The sequence below is a fragment of the Taudactylus pleione genome, unplaced genomic scaffold, assembly GCF_031769625.1.
Source record: "Taudactylus pleione unplaced genomic scaffold, aTauple2 ptg000433l, whole genome shotgun sequence".
Classification (NCBI taxonomy): Eukaryota; Metazoa; Chordata; class Amphibia; order Anura; family Myobatrachidae; genus Taudactylus; species Taudactylus pleione.
This window is the reverse complement of record NW_028284835.1, coordinates 1,927,098-1,937,901: the sequence shown is the minus strand read 5'-3', so window position 1 is coordinate 1,937,901 and position 10,804 is coordinate 1,927,098. Positions and strand designations below refer to the sequence as shown.

General features: G+C 47.7%; 1 protein-coding gene across 2 annotated transcripts in view; it reads right to left on the bottom strand.

The window, feature by feature from the left end:
- Positions 1-3,042: 3,042 nt before the first annotated feature.
- Positions 3,043-10,804, bottom strand: part of FAM161B (FAM161 centrosomal protein B) — a 29,652-nt gene continuing 21,890 nt past the window's right edge. Inside the window, exon 9 of one of the 2 annotated variants that reach the window (XM_088447511.1) lies at positions 3,043-3,183. The gene's annotated coding sequence lies outside the window, so the exon portion shown is untranslated. Of the gene's footprint in view, positions 3,184-10,088; positions 10,368-10,804 lie in introns of those variants that run through there. The other variant, XM_088447512.1, reaches the window with a different exon arrangement.

Below are 10,804 nucleotides of genomic sequence, written 5' to 3'. Positions count from 1 at the left end.
CCCTACCTCACTTCTTGCGGCCGCCCGCTCCTCCCTTAGCGGGACAATCTTACGCCGATGCTGGGCTACTGATAGTAGCAGTCTTCTTCTCCGGGACCTCACGCTCCCTCCTTCAAGTCCCTCCGGCTCAACTTTCATTCATCCCCGGTGCTGCATCCTGCTGCAGACGGGAAGCGTCTCCCTTCTGCTCCCCGGTGGCACTTGTAAGTAAGCGTAATAATTAACTGTTTATTTGCTATAAACATTTAATTGAAGAAGCACTTATAAGTGCCACCGGGGAGCAGAAGGGAGACACTTCCCGTCTGCAGCAGGATGCAGCGCCGGGGATGAACTTAAAAAAATAAAAATACATTTACTTTATATTAAATTACCGCAGCTGTAATTATTAGTGCTGCGAGTTTTTAGAAGTGGAGATGCTGCGGTAAGGTAGGACTACGGAGGGAAAAGTATCTATTTTCAGAAAAGCTGTCATCGCAAAAATTACAGCTTTTTGGAATAGTTATTGGGAGGAGGAATGATGAATCCTCTGGTAATTAGGTAAAACTCCATGCCAGTTCTAAACCTAATTACCTCTATCGAGTTCTAAACCTAATTGCCTCCAGAGAAGTTTTAGTAATGATGAATAGGCCCCTCAGAGAGGCGCTTTTCTCACGCTCTAACCAGTGAATCCTCTCTGTTTGAATAGAGGCACAAGGTTACAGACTGTCACTCAGTCTAGCATTAACTATGAGTTTTAGGGTTACATTTACTAAAATTAGAGTTTTTAGAAGTGAGTTTTAGAAGTGATGTTGCCCATAGCAACCAACCAGATCCGTCGCAAGCCCGAAGCCCGATGGTCTTGACCATCGCGACCGTCTTTTTGGCCGCTCGCATATGCTGTGGGTGGTCACCCACAGCTATGCGAGCGGCCAGGAGGCCGCTCCATTTTAAGGTAGGAGGGCCCTGATTCAGAGCGAGCGCTCTGGTCAGAGCGTCCGGCTCTGAATCAGGCCCACAGTATCCCCAAATATTCACTTTCTAAATACTTACTTCTCCGAAGTCCCACGTCGGCTGGATAGGCGCTACACAGAATGCCTGGAAAATGGCCGCTGCAGTCATTTTTCCGGCAGTCTGCGCATGTGCAGTACGGAATTCGCCAGGAAAATGGCTGCCGCTCCATTCTCCCGGTGTCCTGCGCATGCGCTGTAGACTCCAGTCACAGACTAGTGCCCGGAGTCTACTGAACCTGTCAGTATGTCGCGGCCACTTGAGAGAGAGGAGGGGGCCCTGGACAGCGAGCGAACACGGGCCCCCTCCTCTCTAAATAAGCCCCTGTCAGGGGAATACTGTGATCATCACTGTTCTGCTGGATTCCGGGATGCATAATATCCCCTTTGGGTGGGAGATTTTATTCTATTTGTTTTGTATTGTACAGTAATAAATGTTAAGAGCAATAGACAATTGGAGCTTTATTAATTTGGCTGAGGAATGGGGATGTACATCCCTGTTAGAGAGGATAAAACTCTGGAAAGCAATAGTTTCTTCTTCGGGGTCCATAGGGATCCACAGGGATACCATGGGGGGGTATTATGGTTGGAAGACCAGGCACCAAACAGTTAAAACTTTGGCTCCTAGAATTCCCTGGGTCCTCCTCCATATATACCCCGCCTCTAGCCATAGGACTTCAGTTGTTCGTTTGGTGCAGCAGGATTCAGGCGCACCTTTGTACAGGGGACTGCTTAGGCAGTCTTAAGTTTTCATTTTATGATTTATTTAACTTAGGACGCATGGGCTGCGACTCCATCTACCTCCGCCAAGCCACAACATCAGTAATTGTGCTGGTAATTTCAGCGGGACGCGGCTGAGCTTAGCTAGCAGCAATGCAGCGGCCTGGACTGCACCGGATGCTCGGAAATGTCAAGTAAGGCGATTCCTCGCTTGCAGGGAATCGTGCGTGGCAGTCCTTGCCTCTGGTGTCAGAGACGCACCAGAAGCCGCTGCTGTAAGTACCAGCAGGGGTGTAGGGAGGGCAGCTCCGGCGGAGCACGAGCTCCAGGCGCCGAAAAGGTGACAGGGCGCTGCCACTCGACTTACTGTCACTAACTGAAATGTGTGTATGTATATGTGTATATATATACATATATATATATTTATATATATATATATATATACACAAAGCCTGTCTAAAAAGTTTGGTGAATGGTCTGATATATCTATGCAACGCTTGCAACAAGGTCGCTCATGCACGCTGACATGAATGGACATGCCTGGACCTGCCCCCAGTCGGGGTTTGCTCGAGGCTGCCACCGCACTGCCACTGCATTCATTTCCACAGAGTGTCCCAATATATCAGACCAGTCACCGAACTTTTTAGACAGATCTCGTGTATATAATATATATGTTTTAAACACACCGATCGCTGTTTATCAATTTCACTATTTACATATATATATATATTATATATATTATATATATATACCTCACTGTCTTTGGGCCCCGTTCATTACGGATCGAAACTGCTACTGTTGCATACTGAGCATAGGCTAAGACATCAATGCGATCACAGACATCACGCAGAGTGATTGACAGGAGGTGACCGCTTGGGGGCGGTCGGCGAAATGCAGGCGTGCCAGTGCATTTGGACGCCATCACAGGGGCGTGCATAAATTATCCGCTGTGATGGCATATGCAGCTTGAGATCTCACTGCGAAGATCAGCAATGTCTGAGTAAGGTCTGACCTTGCGCAAGTGTGCGTGAGGCTCCGATGTTAATGTTACCGATGTTTTCCCGGACTTGGGGAAGTGGGCGTCCTTATGTTATGCTGCCCCGGCATAGCGATTGCAGACATTAGCATATTTTCGCAATGAGACTGCGTGCGTAATCGCAGCGAAGATCCCACTTGCCAGCCGTAATGAATAATACAACAGGACAGACTCTGTTGTATATTTAGCATGTATTTCCCTTTCCTATGGTCACGTGCGCCCTCATGTTCTTGGAGACGGGAAATGCCCTAGGGGTGCGAGTCATCAGGTTCCTCCTCTTCATCATCCTCTTTCTCATTTTCCTCATTGTCCTCTTCCCAGGCCCTGTGTATCACCACATCACAGTAGACAGATACACCCACGCTCAGCACCCTGACTGGATTACTGACGCTCTGATAATCTGATGATGATGAGGATGTGTCATCTGTATCCTGTTCTGTGCTGTAATACAGAGAGAGTCACTGTGTCAGTCATTAGTGCCGTGCTCATTAGGTGAACATTTAGCAAATCATCTGCTTATTAATTTAGTTTTTCTGATGTGCAGGAGAACAAAGCATCATTTGGAGCTACATTTCCCTACTCTCCCTGGTGTCTGGGAAATCCTGGGTGTTTGGGGCCTGCAGTCAGGTGTGGCACTATGCGGGTAGTGGGGTAAGCATTGGATAGTGCTATCAGTTCATACCTTCATAGTATATAATGTGGTAACCCACAGCTTAACGATCGACAAGGAGGCGGCCGTTCATGATGCAAGCGGCCGCCCTGATTCTGTGCGACCGCTTGCATCTAACGACCGCCTCTGAATGAGGTCCTGTGTCCCTCCTGGAGAGGGTCATGTTGGGAGGTATTCGTTAGTGTAACTAGACTGTCTATGACACACACTCATATTATTTATCACTCTCCTGAAGGAGCCCATTAGCTTAGTCTCTGTCTCCTTTAAGTTATATGTAGATGAGTGCTATGCAGATAATCTGAACAATATGGCTCTTTTGGGTCCTGTCTCTTATATCTGTAAGGGTGGCTCTTATTACAGCTGAAGGAATGAAGTTTAGCGCTGGCCTGCCGTCTAACAGCCTCACCGAGTTTATAACTCAAAACTAGTGATAAATGTCACTGTGTATGATAAATGATGCTCCAGCCAATCAGCTCCCAACTCATTTTTCTAACAGGTGACAGTTGGGAGCTGATTGGCTGAGCACCATTTATCAAAAAAGTGATATTTATCACTAGTTTTGAGTTATAAACTCGTTGATAAATGAGGCCCTAAGCCTGCCTGTATGCTGCCCGAGGTGCGAGTGTTTCTTCTCACCTCTCCGGCTGTCTCTGAAGTGCAGCCTCTCCTTCTACTTCTGCCCCAGTGTTGGGTTGTCCGTTCCGCCCAGGCCCCGCCTCCGGACACGCCACCGGCTCTCCATCTATGAAGAGGCAAGATGCCGACAGCCCCTGATCCTGCTCCAATGATGCCCTGCCGCTATCATCTGCTTTGCTTTCAGCCATCTCTGCCACCTCATGAAACTGACACTGCCAACTGCTGCTCCCTCCAAATGCCACCTGCCTGACACTGGTCATGTGACCTGCTCCTGACCTCCTGGGCAGCTGCCGAGGCTGCTGGGAATTCTCCGCACAATGTTAGGCATAATACAGGGCCAGATTAACAATGGGGTGGAGGGAGCTACAGCTCCAGGCCTCCACATAAAAATAGGCCCATCATCATGACAGGATGATGATGACCAGCTGCCTAGCTGGCCACACAGTTGCCATAAATCATAAGTATTAAACAATTATTTCTGGGTTACTCACAAAATTATGATTTTTCGTATTTAGGTAGACCGTGTGGCTGTACACACCCACTTGGCTCTTGCCACACCCACAGAGCATTGGTCACAGCTACCTTGCTTCTTATATTAGGCCCTTGAACATTTTCAGCTCCAGGCCCATGTGACCCTTAATCCGGCCCTGATACCTTGCATAGCAGGGTATTACATGCGCACAGCATCTATTCACCCGGAGGTAATCAGAAACCGCAATTTTTACCACCTGCAGGACACTGTGGCCCGCGGGTAGGGATGGCACAGGGCAGGCTGCTTTAGTGGGGTGCCACTGTAAGGGCAGAGTGTCTTAACCTCTCCCCAGCATCTCCCACTGCCTGTCACCCATTGTCTCTCCCCAGCATCACCCACTGTCTCTCCCCAGCATCACCCACTGCCTTTCCCCAGCATCACCCACTGCCTGTCACCCACTGTCTCTCCCCAGCATCTCCCACTGCCTGTCACCCACTGCCTCTCCCCAGCATCACCCACTGCCTGTCACCCACTGTCTCTCCCCAGCATCTCCCACTGCCTGTCACCCACTGCCTCTCCTATTTGTTGGTGGGTACCGGACTCCCTAGCACGAGCCTTGCCCGCAGTGATCAGCTATATGTCCCCATCCAGGAAGGCGGACTGGAAGATTTCATACTTGGCAAGTGTGCACTTAATTTGTACTTGCAGCTCCCTATGCCTGGATCAGGGGAACGCGAGCGATAGTTAATTACCATGGTGCGAGCTGCTCTGATGCCTCCTGGGAGGCAGTCTACTTACAGTTGCCCATATCTTCTGTTATACCAGTTAGGAGGGTTATTATTTGCTTTTGTGCAGCCTTGGTTTACAGCGGTGACACAAACACAAATAACATGTTCATCCCTACTTAACCACTTAACTAATTGTTTTTCCGAAAATCACTCAATGTTTATTATTCTTATTAAATAATTTTTAGTCTTATTATATTTTATTATTATTTTAGCAAAAAAATCAAACATAATTTTACAACCAGAAAAATATTTAAGTGGAAAAAATGAAGTTTATTGTAAAACTTACCTTTGTTAACTCTCTTTCTTCAAAGCCCACCAGCTGCTGTGGAACTACAGATCCCAGGATGCCCTGCCACAGGTTTAGCATGCTGTTATATCAAAATGGTGGCAGGGCATGCTGGGATCTGTAGTTCCACAGCAGCTGGAGGGCCAAAGGTTGAAGACCCCTGGCTTAGGGTTTTCTCACTTTGTGGTACAGAAACACTCTCACACAAGGGAGACGGAGACCGGTGACGAGGATACCCAACCTATCTAAGCCTGTGGACCCTATGGACTTCGAAGAAAGAGAATTAACAAAGGTAAGTTTTACCATAACTCTCATTTTCTTCTTCAGGGTCCATAGGGATACCTTGGGGATGTCCCAAAGCAGTATTCAAGGATGGGGACGCTCTGGAGCTGATAGGAGAATCCAACATCCAAATGAAGCATCCTGAGAGGCAAAAGTATCAAAGGCATAGAACCTAAGAAAGGTGTGGCCGCCTTACAAAGCTGTTCAGCTGAGACGCCACGGCGGGCTGCCCAGGTGGGTCCCACAGAGCGAGTGGAATGAGCAGAGACGGAAGCCGGCACAGGAAGGCCCACACCTGCATATAGGCCTGTGAGATAGTCATGCGATAGTCATGCGAAGCCATCTGGCTAGAGTCTGCTTGTTAGCTGGCCATCCCTTCTTGTGGAATCCATAGAGGACAAATAGAGAATCTGTTTTCCAACTAGAAGTACGGTCAATGTAGATTCTGAGAGCACGGACCACAACCAAGGAGGCCTCACCTGCCGAGAGGTCTGGTGATTGGAAAGCCAGGACTAGAGCACAATTTCCTCATTAATATGGAAATGAGAAACAACCTTGGGAAGGAAGTAAGGACGAGTTCGAATAACAGCCCTGTCCTGATGAAAGATCAGAAATGGGGAGCGACAGGAAAGCACCCCTAAATCTGACACCCTACTGGCGGACGCAATAGCCAGAAGAAAGAGAGTATTTGCAGTGAGCCACTTGAGTTCCACAGATCCCAAAGTTTCAAACGGATGGCCCTAGAGAACCACTGACAAATTCCACGGCGCCACTGGAGGGACAAAGAGAGGTTGAATACGGAGAACACCCTGAAGGAAGGTTTGAACATCCGGCAGTGGAGCAATTCTGCGCTGGAACCAGATGGACAGAGCAGGGACTTTTCACTTTCAGCAAGGCTATAGATCAATAGCTCAGTATTCAAACATAACATAGAACTGCCGTTAATATTCCACAGCACTATTGCCAAACACCCTTCCCTATTGCATGTATAATACGCCACCGTAGCTATACTATAACTATGGTTGATGCCACTGTGGTCCCTGTTATAATACACAATTGGGGACTTTGTGACACTTCGGTGATAAGTACAGGGTGTGTCCACAGCAAGAAGGGAAAAGGAGGATGTGATCCTATCTATACTTCATTTAATATCAACAATGAGATACTTGAAATTTATAAAGACATGACAGACGCTCGGCTAGAAAGCTAACGTACATTTTGCATAACTTGCTTTAACGAGGCAACCCGTGCGAAACGTACGTCTGCTTTCTAGACGAGCGTCTGTCATGTCTTTATATATTTCAAGAATCTGGTTGTTGATTATAAATTAACGTTTTTTTACCTCTGAGAAAACGGCCAGTTAAACAGGGCCGCGAAACGCGTTAGTGTTCCCACTCTGACTGTACATCTTACCAGGATTTTGCTGATTTAAGCTACACTGTTATTTTCAACATTACTGAGAAGTCTTTTCCCCGAGGTGTTCAGCTGTAATCAGCGAGACGTCGCGTGAGTGAGAGCGGCTCACGTCCATTCCAGCCGCTCCACACATACAGCTGCACCGCATTAGGAAGCTTCACCTCTCTACCCATTCCCGGCCGGGACCCTCGAGTGCACGGACAGCCGATCTCACGCCGCACAGTACCCGCACTGCACGGTTCATACAGCGGGTAAGACATTGGAGTCTCACAGCACTGTGCTGGCCACATCTATTTTTTCATTTATTACTGGAACTATTTAACACTTGCATCTCTACGACTTCTCTGTTTTTGCTGATGAGCGATCTATCTGTGCAGGACTGTACCATCTGCAGAACACCTCAGTAAAATCTGTGAGATTAATTCTAATTGAGATATCCCAATCACATTTCTCCTTACCAACAGGTGCATCACCATTCAAAATCTTTTGACATTATTGTTGCAGACTGCATTCTACATACGGTTGTCACCATTCATTTTTTCATATGCTGGTTTTGAATTATTATTATTAAATTTTATTTATAGGGCCCCACAAGTGGTCCGCAGCGCCGTATATACAGTACAGGGTACACAGAACATTACATTACAATACAGTAACCAAAATATAAACAGAACACCAGTAACAATTAGCAACATAATTCTCCATACACAGTACAGCTCTGAAGGTGACGGCTGTCATTGAAGTGCTAGAGGAGAAGGCTGTGAGACAGTGGGGAGGACCCTGCTCCTAGGAGCTTACAATCTAGGGGATGCTATGTCTCCTTCATATATTTATTTAATTGATTGAAGTTCACTTGGTTACTCACACCACCATATGCGAGTCACTCTATAAAGGTATCCTAATCGGAGATACCACTATTTAACTAATTATTTACCAACTAAGCGACTCAATATATGTTACCCTATTGTTCCATTGCTGCACATTGCATACATACATAGAAAATCTGTTTTAATTCTATTTTACTTTATTATTTATTTTATTCCTATATGCCAGTTGCATTATTAAATGTGAGCTTATTTTCTATTCACTGTTGATTATCATTTGTGTTTTCTTTCAATTTACACATCATTATCGCTTCCACATTTACAATTTCTTAGCATCGCTTATGCCCCTGAATGATAGTACGACACATGGCAGTAAGGAACATTGAAGGCAGTAGAGCCAGCAGGAAGGTGGTCTCTGGGCAGCCAGGTACAATCTTGCAATGCAAGGTTGCCGGCTGGAGCCCCCCATCACAGCCGCAATGGGCAGCGGAGGGCAGAACGCACGTACACACATACAAGGAGGGGGCCAGGACCTGGTGCATTACCTGTCAGGACCCCAGTGGCCGCGAGTGGTGCGCATCACATCATCAGCTGCCATCTTCATTCTGCCGGAGGTGCTGTCACAGAGGAGCAGCAGCTTGGGCTGGTAGAGCGGGGAGCCAGTCAAGCGAGCAGAGCGCCAAGGAGCACATCTCCGCCACCAGAGGGAAAGCCGGAGTGGACCCTGGACTTAAAGGTGAGTAGGGGGAAGGGTCCAACTTTGCAGTGTGCGAATCAGCTATGCTTGCAGACACCGGGTGGGCAAGGGAGGTAGCAGAGTGGGCCAGGTAGGGGCAATGTGTGGGGGCCCTAAATGTGTGGCGGCCCCTGGACGAACGCCCCATTCGCCCCGCCTATAATCCGGCCCTGCTGAGCATAGTCGGTACCACAGAGCGAGAAAACTCTAAGGTATCCCTGTGGATCCCTATGGACCCTGAAGAAATATGCTTAGGGGCTGTCTAGCACCACCCTAGTGTTTATATGCCACCATTATAATATTATCTCCTTCCCCCAGTATATTACTCCCAGGGCCGTAACTAAGGGTTTGCAAGCGGAGCGGCTGTGTAGAGCCCTGTGGGCAGCACCGCCACTCACCCACGACTCCACCATCTGGCTAGCAGGGTGCCGGGAAGGGGAATCTACAGCCAGTATCTCTGCAGTAGTGCCGTCTGGAGTGTTCATTGCTGTAATTCTCAATGTTTGTATCCCTGCCCCCTCTGTGTGACATCATACACAGGGGGCGTGGCCTGAACCAGGTGCCATGAGCCATTACATTACATTTCTGATTACTCCCTCCCCAAGTGCTTAGGTGACATCATTAAAGCATCCCCCACCCCACCCCATCCACTGGCAATAAACTCCCATGGTGCGAGAACACACACCTGTATTGGCAATAAATCCCCATTTACATTATCCCCCCATTACTTTCAGTGTGGCTAGATTTGATCTATATCAGTGGTTCTTAACCTGGATTCGATCGAACCCCAGGGGTTCGGTGAGTCAGTCTCAGGGGTTCGGCGGAGGTGTGTGTCCATTCCATTCTCCAGGGTTGCCAGGTGCATTAATATACTTTTGGCATTCACACAATACTTTTATGGCATTTTTGTTTTGTTGGTTTTGTTCTTTGAGCACAGTGATTTTATGTGCAACTGATGCATGGTTCATTTTGTGCACTAATAAAATATATTTCTCTATGTTTTGAATTTAAAAAAAAACAAAACATTTTATTTTTCCAACTATGATGGGTTCGGTAAATGCACGTATGAAACTTACGGGGTTCAGTACCTCCAACAAGGTTAAGAACTCTTTCTCCCTCTCCCTCTCCCAAGGAAAGGAGACTGACAAATTCTACCAGGGGCCAAAGTCACAAACATTGGGGTTGTAGAAACAACAAAAAATAAAACACAGGACAAAAATAATAGGTTTTGTTTAATGTGAAATCCTGGAATGTGTCACCAACACTTTACTGACTTTATTGTAAGTTATAAAATGTAATCTGCAGAAGTGGGCATGGCTTAATGCTTCAATTGTGTCACCGGTCCTGTCCTCCAATCAGAAGAATAGTGGGGGCCTGATGTACGGGACCCTGGTCTAGGAGTCCCCACCATTGCTGGTGCTGCATCGGGAACAGGTGGATGAACGTCGGTCCCTGTGTTAGTATACAAGAAACTGCACAGCGCTATTGTGTGTAAGAGGTCAGCCCAGTCTGTACCTGTGTTGGTAAGAGACACAGAGCAGTGTTACTGTATGTCAGGGGTCAGCCCAGTCTGTACCTGTGTTAGTAAGAGACACAGAGCAGCATTACTGTGTGTAAGGGGCAGCCCAGTCTGTACCTGTGTTGGTAAGAGACACAGAACAGCGTTACTGTGTGTATGGAGGCAGCCCAGTCTGTACCTGTGTTAGTAAGAGACACAGAGCAGTGTTACTGTGTGTAAGGGGTCAGCCCAGTCTGTACCTGTGTTAGTAAGAGACACAGGGCCTGATTCAGACGCGGTCGCAAGCGGAGCGCTCGCAACCGGGTCGATGGTGACCCACAGTGCATGCGCAAGGCGGAGCCGGCTCTGTCATGCACATGTGCGAGACCCAGCTAGCGAGGGGCAATCCGTCGCTCCGGGTCTCGCACCAAAGGGGGCAAGCTGTTGATGTTGA